This window comes from Salmo trutta, chromosome 36 (genome assembly GCF_901001165.1).
Source record: "Salmo trutta chromosome 36, fSalTru1.1, whole genome shotgun sequence".
In the NCBI taxonomy this organism is placed as follows: Eukaryota; Metazoa; Chordata; class Actinopteri; order Salmoniformes; family Salmonidae; genus Salmo; species Salmo trutta.
The window spans coordinates 14153749-14168284 of record NC_042992.1 but is presented as its reverse complement, the minus strand read 5'-3'; positions in this window follow the sequence as shown (position 1 = coordinate 14168284).

Below are 14536 nucleotides of genomic sequence, written 5' to 3'. Positions count from 1 at the left end.
AGCCTCTTGTTTGGTGGCACCGGTAGTGTGGGAGCTGGACACGGACATTGAGCGGGCATCACGTGCAGAGCCCGTTCCCCCCCAGTGTCCAGCTGGGCATCTGTACGTTCCGTCTGCTGTCCGCGACCGATTGATCTACTGGGCCCACACAACCCCCTCCTCTGGTCATCCTGGGATCGGTCAGACGATGCGCTGTCTTAGTGGGAGGTACTGGTGGCCCACTTTAGCTAAGGACGTGAGGGTTTGTTTCCTCCTGCTCAGTGTGCACCCAGTGCAAGGCTCCTAGACACCTGCCCAGAGGTAAGTTACAACCCTTACCTGTTCCACAACGGCCGTGGTCGCACTTGTCGGTGGATTTCGTAACCGATCTTCCACCTTCACAAGGTAACACCACGATCCTGGTCGTTGTGGATCATTTTTCTAAGTCCTGTCGTCTCCTCCCTTTGCCCGGTCTCCCTACGGCCCTACAAACTGCGGAGGCTCTGTTTACACACGTCTTCCAGCACTACGGGGGTGCCTGAGGATATAGTGCCTGATCGGGGTCCCCAGTTCACGTCAAGGGTTTGGAAGGCGTTCATGGAACGTCTGGGGGTCTCGGTCAGCCTTACCTCAGGTTTTCACCCTGAGAGTAACGGGCAGGTGGAGAGTTAACCAGGATGTGGGTAGGTTTCTGAGGTCTTATTGCCAGGACCGGCCGGGGGAGTGGGCGGCGTTCGTGGCCTGGGCAGAGATGGCCCAGAACTCGCTCCGCCACTCCTCCACTAACCTCTCTCCCTCTCCCTCTCTCCCAGTCTGTGTTGGGTTATCAGCCGGTTCTGGCCCCTTGGCATCAGAGTCAGACCGAGGCTCCTGCAGTGGACGACTGGTTCCGGCGCACGGAGGAAACCTGGGACGCCGCACACGTCCACCTTCAGAGCGCCGTACGACGCCAGAAAGTTGGCGCAGACCGTCACCGCAGTAAGGCTAGGGTCTGGCTCTCGACCCGAATCCTGCCCCTCCGCCTGCCCTGCCGGAAGCTGGGTCCGCGGTTTGTGGGGCCATTTAAAGTCCTGAGGAGAGTGAACGAGGTATGTTATAGGTTAAAGCTTCCCCCGATTACCGCATTAACCCCTCGTTCCATGTGTCTCTCCTCAGGCTGGTGGTGGCTGGTCCGCTCCAGGAGGCTGAGGTGCAAGAGGTTCCTCCGCCCCCTCTGGACATTGAGGGGGCCCCGGCGTACTCCGTTCGATCCATCCTGGATTCGAGACGTCGGGCGAGGGGCCTTCAGTATCTCGTGGACTGGGAGGGGTACGGTCCGGAGGAGAGATACTGGGTTCCGGTGGAGGATGTGTTAGATCCTTCCCTGCTGCGAGAGTTCCATCGTCTCCATCCGGATCGCCCTGCACCTCGTCCTCCGAAGTCGAAGTCGATGCCCCTCCTTGTTCGGGTAGTGCTCGGCGGTCGATGTCACCGGTCTCCTAGCCATCATTGATCTATTTTTCATTTTCCATTGGTTTTGTCTTCTCTTCCTACACACCTGGTTCCAATCCCATTCATTACATGTTGTGTATTTAACCCTTTGGTTCCCCTCATGTCCTTTTCACTGATTGTTTTGTTGTTTTGCGCGTGTTGTCATTTCTGGTGCGTAACAGGGTTTTGTACCCATGTTTCTTTTTTTTATTGTACTTTGGTTTTGGAGTTTGTTTTACTATATTAAACTACTCCAGTTCCACCAAACTTGACTTCTCTGCCACCTACACACACGCCGTGACATCTGCAATTTAGAAAATAGTAAAAATAAAGAAAAACCCTCCAATGAGTAGGTGTGTCCAAACTTTTGACTGGTATTGTAGGTGCACACAGGTGACAGACAGTGACACAAGGACAGACACATTCATTACCGTCTTGTAATCATTAGTACAACAGTTGCAAACTAGAGTTTCTTTTGAATAAATGCAGGTATGTTTATTCTCATTTCGTTCTGTTTGCTTCCTTTAAGAAACGTTTTTCAAAAGAATGGGCAAAATGAATACACCACCTCACTTTCATAGCAGCCACGTTGTATTCCTTCTCGCATCTATGCGCTCTTCTCCGCTCACCTTTTTACTTTGTGGACTTCAATACATATCACATCAGCTGTATGTGACCAGGCAAAAAAACATTTACTAAGCCAAACCATATCATAACCGCTACATTGTTGTTTCCATATTAGCTAAAGTAGCATCATAGTCAACATAGCTAATAGAACTAACATGTTAATAAACCCGCTACAGTCAATCAGAAACGTTAGTGTACAGTCAGTAAGCAGTTTAGCACTTACACCGGCAGGCCCCGGTGGAAATTAATTAGTAAAACAAAAAGCTTACCTTGACTTAAGAGTTCCATTGTTGTGTTGGATAGTCATAGCCAGCTAGCTAACATAGCATCCCTCTGTTTGAACAGGGTGTTTGAGTAGGCTAAACTAGCTAGCTGCATTTGCTAGCTAAGTAAGTGAAACTGAAAGTTAAAAAAATACTAAATCTCTCTCTATCTCTTGGTTGTCTTTCATTTTGAAATAAATTAATTTGTTGACTGTTCAATTATTGTCTTTCTCTTTGAGTCAACAACTCACTACATTTTATGCACTGCAGTGCTAGCTAGCTGTAGCTAATGCATTCAGTACTAGATTCATTCTTTGATTGGGTGGACAACATGTCAGTTCATGCTGCAAGAGCTCTGATAGGTTGGAGGACGTCCTCAGGAAGTTGTCATAATTACTGTGTTAGTCTATGGAAGGGGGTGAGAACCATGAGCCTCCTAGGTTTTGTATTGACGTCAATGTACTCATAGGAGGACAGAAACTAGCTGTCCTCCGGCTACATCATGGTGCTACCCTACAGAGTGCTGCTGAGGCTACAGTAGACCTTCATTGCAGTGTGTTTTAATCAATTATTTGTAGACATCTGAATATATTTAGTATAGTTTTATCTAAATAGGATAACATTTAAACGTTTAAATGTTTTATTTTTATGTAATTCCCTGAGGAGGATGGTCCTCCCCTTCCTGGCAATATGAATGCACAGAGATGCTATAACGAGATCCTGGGGCTCATTGTTGTGCCATTCGTCCGCCGCTATCACCTCATGTTTCTGTATGATAATGCACGGCCCCATGTCGATTTGGCATGTGTTCCCAGATCCTCAAAAACTTCTACAGCTACACCATCGAGAGCATCCTGACCGGTTGCATCACTGCTTGGTTTGGCAACTGCTCGGCATCTGACCGTAAAAGAGTAGTGCGTACAGCCCAGTACATCACTGGGGCCAAGCTTCCTTCCATCCAGGACCTATATACTAGGCAGTGTCAGAGGAAAGCCCCAAAAATATTCAAAGACTCCAGTCACAAAGGACTGTTCTCTCTGCTACCGGAGCGCCAAGTCTAGGACCAAAAGGCTCCTTAACAGCTTGTACCTAGCCATATGACTGTTGAACAATTAATCAAAGGACTCCCCCCCTCCCTCCATTTGTTTTTTACACTGCTGCTATTCACTGTTTATTACCAATGTGTAATCACTTCACCCCTACCGACATGTACAAATTACCTCGACTAACCTGTACCACCACACATTGACTCGGTACCGGTACACCATGTATATAGCCTCGTTATTGTTATTTTATTGTGTTACTTTTTTATAATTTTTTACTTTAGTTTATTTGGTAAATATGTTCTTAACTCTGTCTTGAACTGCACTGTTGGTTAAGGGCTTGTAAGTAAGCATTTCATGGTGAGGTCTACACCTGTTGTATTCGGGGCATGTGACAAATAAAGTTTGATTTGATGTCGCAAGGATCTGTACACAATTCCTGGAAGCTGAAAATGTCCCAGTTCCTCCATGGCCTGCATCCTCACCTGGCATGTCACCCAGTGAGCTTGTTTGGGATGCTCTGGATTGATGTGTACGACAGCGTGTTCCAGTTCCCGTCAACACCCAGCAACATCGCACAGCCATTGAAGAGGAGTGGGACAACATTCCACAGGCCACAATCAACAGCCTGATCAACTTTATACAAAGGAGATGTGTCGCGCTGCATGAGGCAAATGGTGGTCACACCAGATACTGACTGGTTTTATGATCCACACCCCTACTTTTTTTTTAAGGTATCTGTGACTAACAGATGCATATCTGTATTCCCAGTCATGTGAAATCCATAGATTACGGCATAATTTATTTATTTAAATTGACTGATTTCCTTATATGAATGGTAACTCAGTAAAATCTTTGAAATTGTTGCATGTTGCGTTTACATTTTTGTTCAGTATTTGTATTTTATTTGTATTTATTATGTATCCCGAGGCAGCAGCTACTCTTCCTGTGTTCCGTCAAAATTAAGGCAGTTATAATTTAAAAAAAACATTTCAATACAATCATTACAGAATTCACAACACACTAAGTGTATACATCACAACACACAGTATACTTGAGGCGATATGGAAATAATGGCTATATGGTTTCACAGACCCCAACCTTCCCATATCTCCAGTGACGAAAAAAAGGATAAAGGAGTGAGACCTATTAAAGACACACTTACTGTATGAATTCTAACAAGCCACACAGCGCAGCATCTTTATTCTATGGAATGAGAATGTCAATGTACTTCAACAGCTGGAGATTAATTCAGGATGAATACGGTTCTGAGAGACCTTTACTGCTGGCTGATCCTGATTATTATGTAGCTGTGTGTTTGTGTGAGTGTGCAGGTGTGTGTGTATTAGAGAGACAGAGAGAGTGAGAGTGTGTCTGTATGTGTGTGCATTTTGTGTGTGTTTGTGTCACGGCTATCGTAGGAAGGAGCGGACCAAAGTGCAGCGTGTGTGTCGTTCCACATTTTTATTGAACTGTGAAACTATGCAATACATATAAATAAACTGAATAACAAAACAACAAACCGTGACGCAGAGTTGAAACATACAGTAACTCAAAAACAATCTCCCACAAACCCAGGTAGGAAAAAACCCTACTTAAGTATGATCTCCAATTAGAGACAACGAGGATCAGCTGCCTCAATTTGGAGATCATCCCAAACAAAACCCAACATAGAAATACAAAACTAGAACATAACATAGAAAAACTAAACTAGAAAACCCCCCTGTCACGCCCTGACCTACTCTACCATAGAAAATAACAGCTTTCTATGGGCAGGACGTGACAGTTTGTGTGTTTTTTGGTTTGATTATTAAAGAGAATTGGCCTAAGAGGCATGCTAGACCTGGAGGGCACTGAGGACACTGACATCCATAAACCAGATAATTTGATCTGTGAGTCAGTGGAACAGACATTAAATCACATTACATCTTTCGGTGATCCATGAGTGGACATGATACCGTGAAATTCAGCATCGCTCTCACATGTTCAAATTATTAAACCAGGACACGAGGTCAGTTGGCCTCACACACACACATACACACACACACACACACACTCTCACCTGATAATCTCTCCAGTTATTTGACTGCTAGAGAGTGCATCCAAAGATGATTCTCGGAATAAGTATTGAGAGCTATCATTTACTCTCTATCCCAGATTCATGTATCCAAATTCAGCGTAAAGTACAATCTTCACCAGTAACCACCCAGCACGAGGTGGTTGCCCTTGAAAGTTGACACAAGTCCTGTTTATAGCTGGTTCTAACATACGTCCTTTTTCCTGATATTTTCCTAATCTTGTCTGTTTACACTTATAATTTCTGATCACAATCAAATCACAATGCGTATTTTATTAGTCTACATCTGCCTAAAAATGTGGGCACAATCAGAATGTGGACAAAACCAGGACAAACGACACGTTAGCACCAGGTATAAACGGAGTTTCTGTGACACTTTTCAATACCAATTTCTCCAGTAGCAACCCAGCACGAGGAGGTTGCCCTTGAATGTTGACATGATGACATTTCTCAATTGAATAACTTTCCCCTTATACAATATTCATATGATGACTGACAAGGTACTGCATTTACTTGATGAACGCAACAGAAGTGATGGTAAGGCACAAAATAGTATATTCTCTCTGCCCTGGACTGCACAGATAATGAGTCTGTGACAGACTGTCAGGAGGGCTGGAGCTGAGGACATATAGGATACAGGTAAGTAACAATATAGTGGCTTATGGTGACTGACTCCATGGTGGAATTATTACTGAATGTGTTACCTTGTGGGACTGTTGGAAAACCCAGTGGTGGTTTATTCAGAAGAAACCTCTCATGAATCCTAAATCAATCCCTCGCCCCTACATACACCTTATGCACTTAGGGTGATCTGAGAGGATTGGATAGGTGTTAGCAATATGTCAACAAGGGTAAGTGCCTAGGGGTAGATGTTGATATGGGATTCAGGGTATATTTCTCCCCATTCCCTCCATTGTATTACTTGCTAATTTACATCCCCTTTGGGACATAAGGGACAATGAGCAACTTATTCTTGTGAAAACATTTAGCACCCTGTTGACTTATGCCCTGTGTTGTATGGAATGACCTGTGTTTGTTTAATGCTGTGCTTGTTTGGTAAGCTCATAGACAAGTCTTCCCAATGGGGATACAATGCAATACACTAATCATACAAGTATCTCATTGCTTGTTTGTGCAGACAGCTTCCCACCTAGTGCCTTAAATCATTTTTTGCAGTTTACTGTGAGCGATAATCTCTCCACACTACCAAAGTAGGCTAGGCACCAGCATGGCTGTATAATCCACAGGAGACCTGTGTGTTTACACTGTAATGCAGGATATGTCATCCTGAGAACATTCACTGAAACCCTGTAACTAGAACGGAGAAAATACTGTTTCAATAAAATTGAAATGATACCAGGCAGACAGGGGTCCTACCTACTGTGAAAGCTACTCTATATGACCTTCTGTGTCTGCCTGCCATCAGTTTCTTGAAACAGTTTTTTTTTCATCCTTTAAAAAAATATATATTTAAAGGATTTGTATTATTTTTGACAATGTAGAGAGACAGATAGTAGGGGCATAGACTGAGGGTCACCAGGTCGCCTCGAACCCCCGTTGCCAGGGGGCATATGCGCAACACCAGACTCCGGCACAAAATAGTATATTCTCTCTTTTTAGTTACATGGTTTCCTGTGAAGGCTTTCATATAAGTCACATAATATTACTGCTGTGTCGTTTATACTATTATATATACTGGGTGGCTCTAACCCTGAATGCTGATAGACTGAAAGCCGTTGTATACCACGGGTATGACAAAACATTTATTTTTACTGGTCTAATTACATTGGTAACCAGTTTATAATAGCAATAAGGCACCTTGGGGGTTTGTGTAAAATGGCCAATATGCCACGGCTGAGGGCTATATCCAGGCACTCCGCGTTGTGCCGCGCTGAAGAACAGCCCTTAGCCGTGGTATACTGGCCATATACCACACCTCCTCGTGCATTTTTGTCCACCCCAGTTTTATCATTGGAATGTGATACAAAATGAGAGGTTGGGTAGGCTGTTTGGAGTGTTTCTCCGACTGGATAAAAAAACGAAGAAAAAACCCCACTTCCAAAATCAAAGTTGCACCCCTGAAATGATTCCATATTGAGGTTTTAATCTCTTTTGAGTTTTATTATCTGAGCCTGCAGACTGTTGATCAGACCACTGTTGGCAGACATCATATGGGTGTCTTTGGCATTGCTCAAGTTCAATTCACATCAAGTGTACACTACCAGTCAAAAATTTTAGCCCACCTACTCATTCCAGGGTTTTTCTTATTTTTACTATTTTCTACATTGTGGAATAATAGTGAAGACATCAAAACTATGAAATAACACATATGGAATCATGTAGTAACCAAAAAAGTGTTAAACAAAATATATTTTATATTTGAGATTCTTCAAAGCAGCCACCCTTTGCCTTGATGACAGCTTTGCGCACTCTTGGCATTCTCTCAACCAGTTTCATGAGGTTGTCACCTGGAATGCATTTCAATGAACAGCTGTGCTTTGTTAAAAGTTAATTTGTGGAATTTCTTTCCTTCTTCATGCATAGCTTAAATAAGCAAAAAGAATGACAGTCCATCATTACTTTAAGACATTAAGGTCAGTCAATACGGAACATTTCAAGACCTTTTAAAGTTTCTTCAAGTGCAGTCACAAAAACCATCAAGTGCTATGATGAAACTGGCTCTCATGAGCACCGCCATAGGATTGGAAGACCCAGAGTTACCTCTGCTGCAGAGGATAAGTTCATTAGAGTTACCTAATTGCAGCCCAAATAAATACTTCACAGAATTCAAGTAACAGAACACATCTCAACATCAACTGTTCAGAGGATACTGTGTGAATCAGGCCTGTATGGTTGAATTGCTGCAAAGAAACCACTACTTAATTAATGACACAAATAAGAAGAGACTTGCTTGTCCAAGAAACACAAGCAATGGACATTAGACCGGTGGAAATCTGTCCTTTGGTCTGATAAGTCCAAATTTGAGATTTTTGGTTCCAACCGCCATGTCTTTGTCCGAGGCTGAGTACAATAGGTGAAGGGATGATCTCCGCATGTGTGATTCCCACTGTGAGGCATGGAGGAGGAGGTGTGATTGTGTGGGGGTGCTTTGCTGGTGACACTTAGTGATTTATTTATCAAGGAATTACAATGGTGTTTTTTGTTCACTGGTTGCTCTTTTCTTGTGGCAAAAGGTCACACATTTTGTTGCTATGATTGCACACTGTGGTATTTCACCCAATAGATATGGGAGTTGATCAAAATTGGATTTGTTTTCAAATTCCGTGTGGGTCTGTGTAATCTTAGGGAAATATGTGTTTCTAATATGGTCATACATTTGGCAGGAGGTTAGGAAGTACAGCTCAGTTTCCACCTAATTTTGAGGGCATAGCCAGTCTTCTCTTGAGAGTCAGGCCTGCCTTCGGTTGCCACTCTCAATAGCAAGGCTACGCTCACTGTACATAGTCAAAGATTTCCTTAATTTAGGGTCAGTCACAGTGGTCAGGTATTCTGCCACTGTGCACTCTCTGTTTGGGGCCAAATAGCATTCTAGTTTGCTCTGTTTTTTTGTAAATTCTTTCCAGTGTTTCAAGTAATAATTATTTTGTTTTCTCATGATTTGGTTAGATCTAATTGTGTTGCTGTCCTGGGGCTCTGTGGGGTCTGTTTGTGTTTGTGAACAGAGCCCCAGGACCAGCTTGCTTAGGGGACTCTTCTCCAGGTTCATTTCTATGGAAGTTAAGGCTTTGTTATGGAAGATTTGGGAATTGCTTTGTTTTAGATGGTTGTAGAATTTAACGCCTCTTTTCTGGATTTTTATAATTAGCGGGTATCGGCCCCATTCTGCTCTGCATGCATTATTTGGTGCTTTACGTTGTACACGGAGGATATTTTTTCAGAATATTGCATGCAGTCTCAATTTGGTGTTTGTCCCATTTGATGAATTATTGGTTGGTGAGCGGACCCCAGACCTCACAACCATTAAGGGCAATGGGTTCTATAATTGATTCAAGTATTTTTAGTCAGATCCTAATTGGTATGTCGAATTTTATGTTCCTTTTGATGGCATAGAAGGCCATTCATGCCTTGTCTCTCAGATCGTTCACAGCTATGTGGAAGTTACCTGTGGCGCTGATATTTAGGCCGAGCTATGTAAAGTTTGTGATCTAGGGTAACGGTGTCTAAATGGAATTTGTATTCGTGATCCTGGCAACTGGACCTTTTTTGGAACACCACTATTTTTGTCTTACTGAGATTTACTGTCAGGGTCCAGGTCTGACAGAATCTGTGCAGAAGATCTAGATGCTGCTGTAGGCCCTCCTTCGTTGGGGACAGAAGCACGAGATCACCAGCAAACAGTAGACATTGAACTTCAGATCCTAGCAGGGTGAGGCTGGGTGCTGCAGACTGCTCTAGTGCCCTCGCCAATTCGTTGATCTGTTGAAGAGGGTGGGGCTTAAGCTGCTTCCCTGTCTCACTTCCCTGGCCCTATGGAAAGAGATGTGTGTATTTTTTGCCAATTGTAACAGCACACTTGTTGTTTCTAAACATGGATTTTGTAATGTCATATGTTTTTCCCCTAACACCACTTCCCATCCATTTCTATAGCAGGCCCACATTATAAATTGAGTTGAAAGATTTTTTTAAATTAACAAAGCATGCGAAGACTTTGCCTTTGTTTTGATTTGTTTGTCAATTATGGTGTGCAGGGTGAATATGTGGCCTGTCATTCGGTAATTTGGTAAAAAGCCAATTTGACATTTGCTCAGTATATTGTTTCACTGAGGAAATGTACGAGTCTGCTGTTAATGATAATGCCGAGGATTTTCCCGAGGTTGCTCTTGACGCATATCCCACGGTAGTTATTGGGGTCAAATTTGTCTCCATTTTTGTGGATTGCGGTGGTCAGTCCTTGGTTATAAATATTGGGGAAGATGCCGGAGCTGAGGATGATGTTTAAGAGTTTAAGTATAGCCAATTGGAATTTGTGGTCTGTATATTTGATCATTTAATTTAGGATACCATCAACCCCACAGGCCCTTTTGGGTTGGAGGGTTTTATTTTGTCCTGTATTCATTCAATGTAATTGGAGAATCCAGTGGATTCTGGTAGTCTTTAATATTTTGATTCTAAGATCTGTATTTGATCATGTATATGCTTTTGCTGTTTGTTCTTTGTTATAGAGACAAAAAGATTGGAGAAGTGGTTTATCTATACATCTCCATTTTGGATAGATAATTCTTTGTGTTGTTGTTTGTTTAGAGTTTTCCAATTTTCCCAGAAGTTGTTAGATTCTATGGATTCTTCATTTACATTGAGGTGATTTCTGAAGTGCTGTTCCTTCCTTTTCCGTAGTGTATTTCTGTATTGTTTTAGTGATTAACCATTGTGAAGGCTCAGGTTTTCTGGTTCTCTATGTTTTTGGTTGAATAGGTTTATCAATGACTTTCTTAGATTTTTTGTATTCTTCATCACACCATTTTTCATTGTTGTTCATTTTCTTAGGTTGTCTGCTTGACATTTTTAGATTTGATAGGGAAGCTGAGAGGTCAAATATACTGTTTAGGTTTTCTCCTGCCAAGTTTACACCTTCACTATTACAGTGAAATATTTTGTCCAGGAAATTGTCTTTAAGGGATTGAATTTGTTGTTGCCTAATTGTTTTGTGGTAGACTTCCACATCGCTTTCCTTCCATATATAGCATTTCTTAATATTATTCAGTTCCTTTGGCTTTCATGCTTCATGATAGAGCAAAGCTCTGTTCAAGTAGTGTGATTTTGCTGTGATCTGATAGGGGTGTCAGTGGACTGACTGTGAACACTAAGAGACTCTGGGTTGAGGTCAGTTATAAAGTAGTCTACAGTACTACTGCCAAGAGATGAGCTATAGGTGTACCTACCATAGGAGTCCCCTCGAAGCCTACCCAGCGTCCAACAGAGCTGCAGGAGTTGTGACCCGTTGGTTATGTTGTCTTCCCTGTTTCACACCTGGTAGTTTGGTAGTTTGGTGGATGGGACTACCAGCTCTCTAGAGGTTAACCAGTGGGTCCGTCTCCTTTATACCATGTTTCTTGTAGGATGACAATGTCTGTATTGCCAATTTCTTTGATGAAGTCTGGGTTCCTGTTCTTTAAGCAAAGGCAGATGACCTCAGACCTTGTATATTCCAGGATGAGATAGTAAAAGCTTTGTGTTCTATAGTGTCTAGTGTTGTTTTTGTGTGGTTTAGGCCCAGACCATTACAGTAGGTGTGAGCAGAGCATGTTGAGCATCTGATACATACTTCTCTCTCTCTCCTCCAACATACACAATTTTCTGTATAGCTTTCTATGAACTTTCCAGGAGGTCTTTGCCCTTTTTATGAAGATGCATAGGTCTATTTTAGCCAATCAGGACTGGAATTGATTGTTGGGCACCGTAGAGTATTTCGTGACTCTTGTATCTTCACAATGCCTAATGTAGTTGTGTTGCAATTAGGCTACACTGGGCCTCAGGAGTTGGTTCTGACATTTAGTGGAGGATAACCTGCATTAAAATGGGAGACAAACTTTTCGCTTGGAGCTGCAATTCCGACCAAAAACCAAAAGCTCTCTAAATGTCTCATTTAAAATGTTTCAGTTGAAAGAAAATAGGCCTGAACAGTTAAACACTTAACCAGAGACGCACTTACTTCTTAATTCCTCAAGCATAGTCCCCACCCTTCCCTTCTCATTATTTTAGGTATTTGACACACGCCTATGGTAAACCTTTGAGATAGCGTTGAGGTAAGGTTCTTCCCCTGCTTTGCTGACTGTGGTTGGGTCCAGTTTCCTCTGATCTCTGTATCCCTCAGGTGCTGCTGTTATCGTGTCAGAACTTGTTAATGAGTTTTGTTTACACAACTTCGAAGCCTGTCTTCCTTTCTCTTTCTCTCTTCATTTCATCTAGCCCGGCAACAGAATCTGAAAGCTTCTGAGCCCATCCAGTAAATCTCAGCTGAACAGCATAAACACTTTTGATTGCAGAATTTTACATTTGAATATACTTAAAAAAAAGGCCATTCTGTCATTATTGTACAGTGGACTTTTTGTTTGTCTGCAGCACATGAAATGAATAGAGAGCAGAGAGAGGTAGGCTATGACAGAATACGCCCCATGTTGCGTTCTGCACCACGGGCAGATTTTCCCCCCGCGTGGTGCAAGAGCCAATTTAGCTCACCCGCTGCCGCCGCCTTCAGGGTGATTGACGATCCAAGCCCTGGCTGCGGAGTGTTTTAACAAGCGGGCGAGACGCGCACAAAGCCATTTCAGCATTGGGAGATTTGACTTATCTGCGCCTCACAGTGTGTTGTTATATAATGCAGGAGACTGGCGAAGGACAGGGGGGTGAAGGCTCTCACTTTATTATACAACCAATGGCCAACCTGTTTCTAAGACGTTTGTTATGACATATGCCTAAAAAGTACTGCCATGTGGCACAGACTGCAGACGGTGTTTGGAGGAAATTAGGAGTTTTGAATGATAAGAGAGAACATTAGGCATGTTGTTTTTTTCTCAAACTTTTTTGAAAGGGTAGGAATTGTTGATTGAATTTCAACACTCTAGCTTGTCTCTGATTGGGGGAATTAAAGGTGTTACAACTGACCCCTGTTACATTTGACCCTGGTCTCCCCTATCATTAAATAGCTACATTCAGCTCCTCTATCGATCGCTACATACATTTAGACTGAATCTGCCATCCTAGAAGTCGTTTGTGTGACGTCAAAATGAGGGGCATTGTACAAAATAAATTAATCAGGGATTAGATTGTCTCTAACAACTCTAGCCAATCAGAGTATCAACGTTGATAATGTTATCACATCGGCCAGCTCTGGCCCAACCCATCAGTTTCCGGGACCAATCAGGACAGTCAGAATGTGTTTGCATTCCAGAAGTTGTCGAGGATGAAACAAATCAAGACTCATGGTGCAGAAGAAACATTAGTGGGCGTGGGGTTTGGCCGGAGTGATGTGGATGGGTAGCCAGGCTAGTTACATTTGCCCCTGGTCTTGACCTATCATTCTGCTGTTACATTTGCCCCTGGTCTCTCCTATCCTCCTACTGCCATCACTGTAGCGAGAGGCAGGGAACAGCTGGAGTGGGGTTTGAACCAGCAACCCTGTAGTTACAGCCGAGGCAGGCACATCATCATCTCCTGTGCCATAAAGGTCTGAACCTCTTGGCAGAGGGCATAGTTTCCTCACACTACAAGGAAAACCACAATAGTTCTATCTAGAGGCTACATGGTCACAACATCATGCTATCTGTTAGACTCTGACAGATGAGCATCAATAGAAGCAATTTAGAAGGCGCCATGTTGGTCGGTCGGGGAGTATAGCTGAGTCTACATCATCTACAGTGGAGCACAACATTAATCTTCTGCTCTGACATGCACATTGTTCTCCTCTCTCCTGCTGCGTGTAGCACTCTACCCAAGGGAGCTGCGCTCACAGACTCATTTATCAAACACCTAGTTGTCCCTCAAGCGAAGGATAAAGCACTGGACCTCGACAGGATCATGCAAATAGGACGGTCTGGCTGGAGAGATGGGGCAGAATGGCTATTTTGTGTGTGTTTTTTTTGCGATGATCTTAACTTATTTTGTATATAATGTTTCTGGCATTGTTTCCTATCACCAAAAATATCTTCTGGACATCAGAACAGCGATCACTAACCTCGATTTGGATGAAGACGTCTACTTCAACGAGTCAGAGGCACAGGACATACTGCCCACCCTGGACCAGGTCCGAGACTCTAAAAAGAAAAGGCTACGTAAGAGAGGCGTAATCCGCCTCCACCCTCCATTCTATTGGCGAAAGTAGTCACTAGAAAACAACTGAATGAGCTCCGTTCGAGACTATCCTATCAACGGGACCTGAAGAACTGTAATATTCTATGTTCCTTGGAGTCGTGGCTGAAAAAGGACATTGATAATATAACATTATGAACGCCTGCTCTTTCCATGACATAGACTGACCAGGTGAATGGATTGGGTATGTGTGCCATTCAGAGGGTGAATGGGCAAGACAAAAGATTTAAGTGGCTTTGTACTGTATCGTA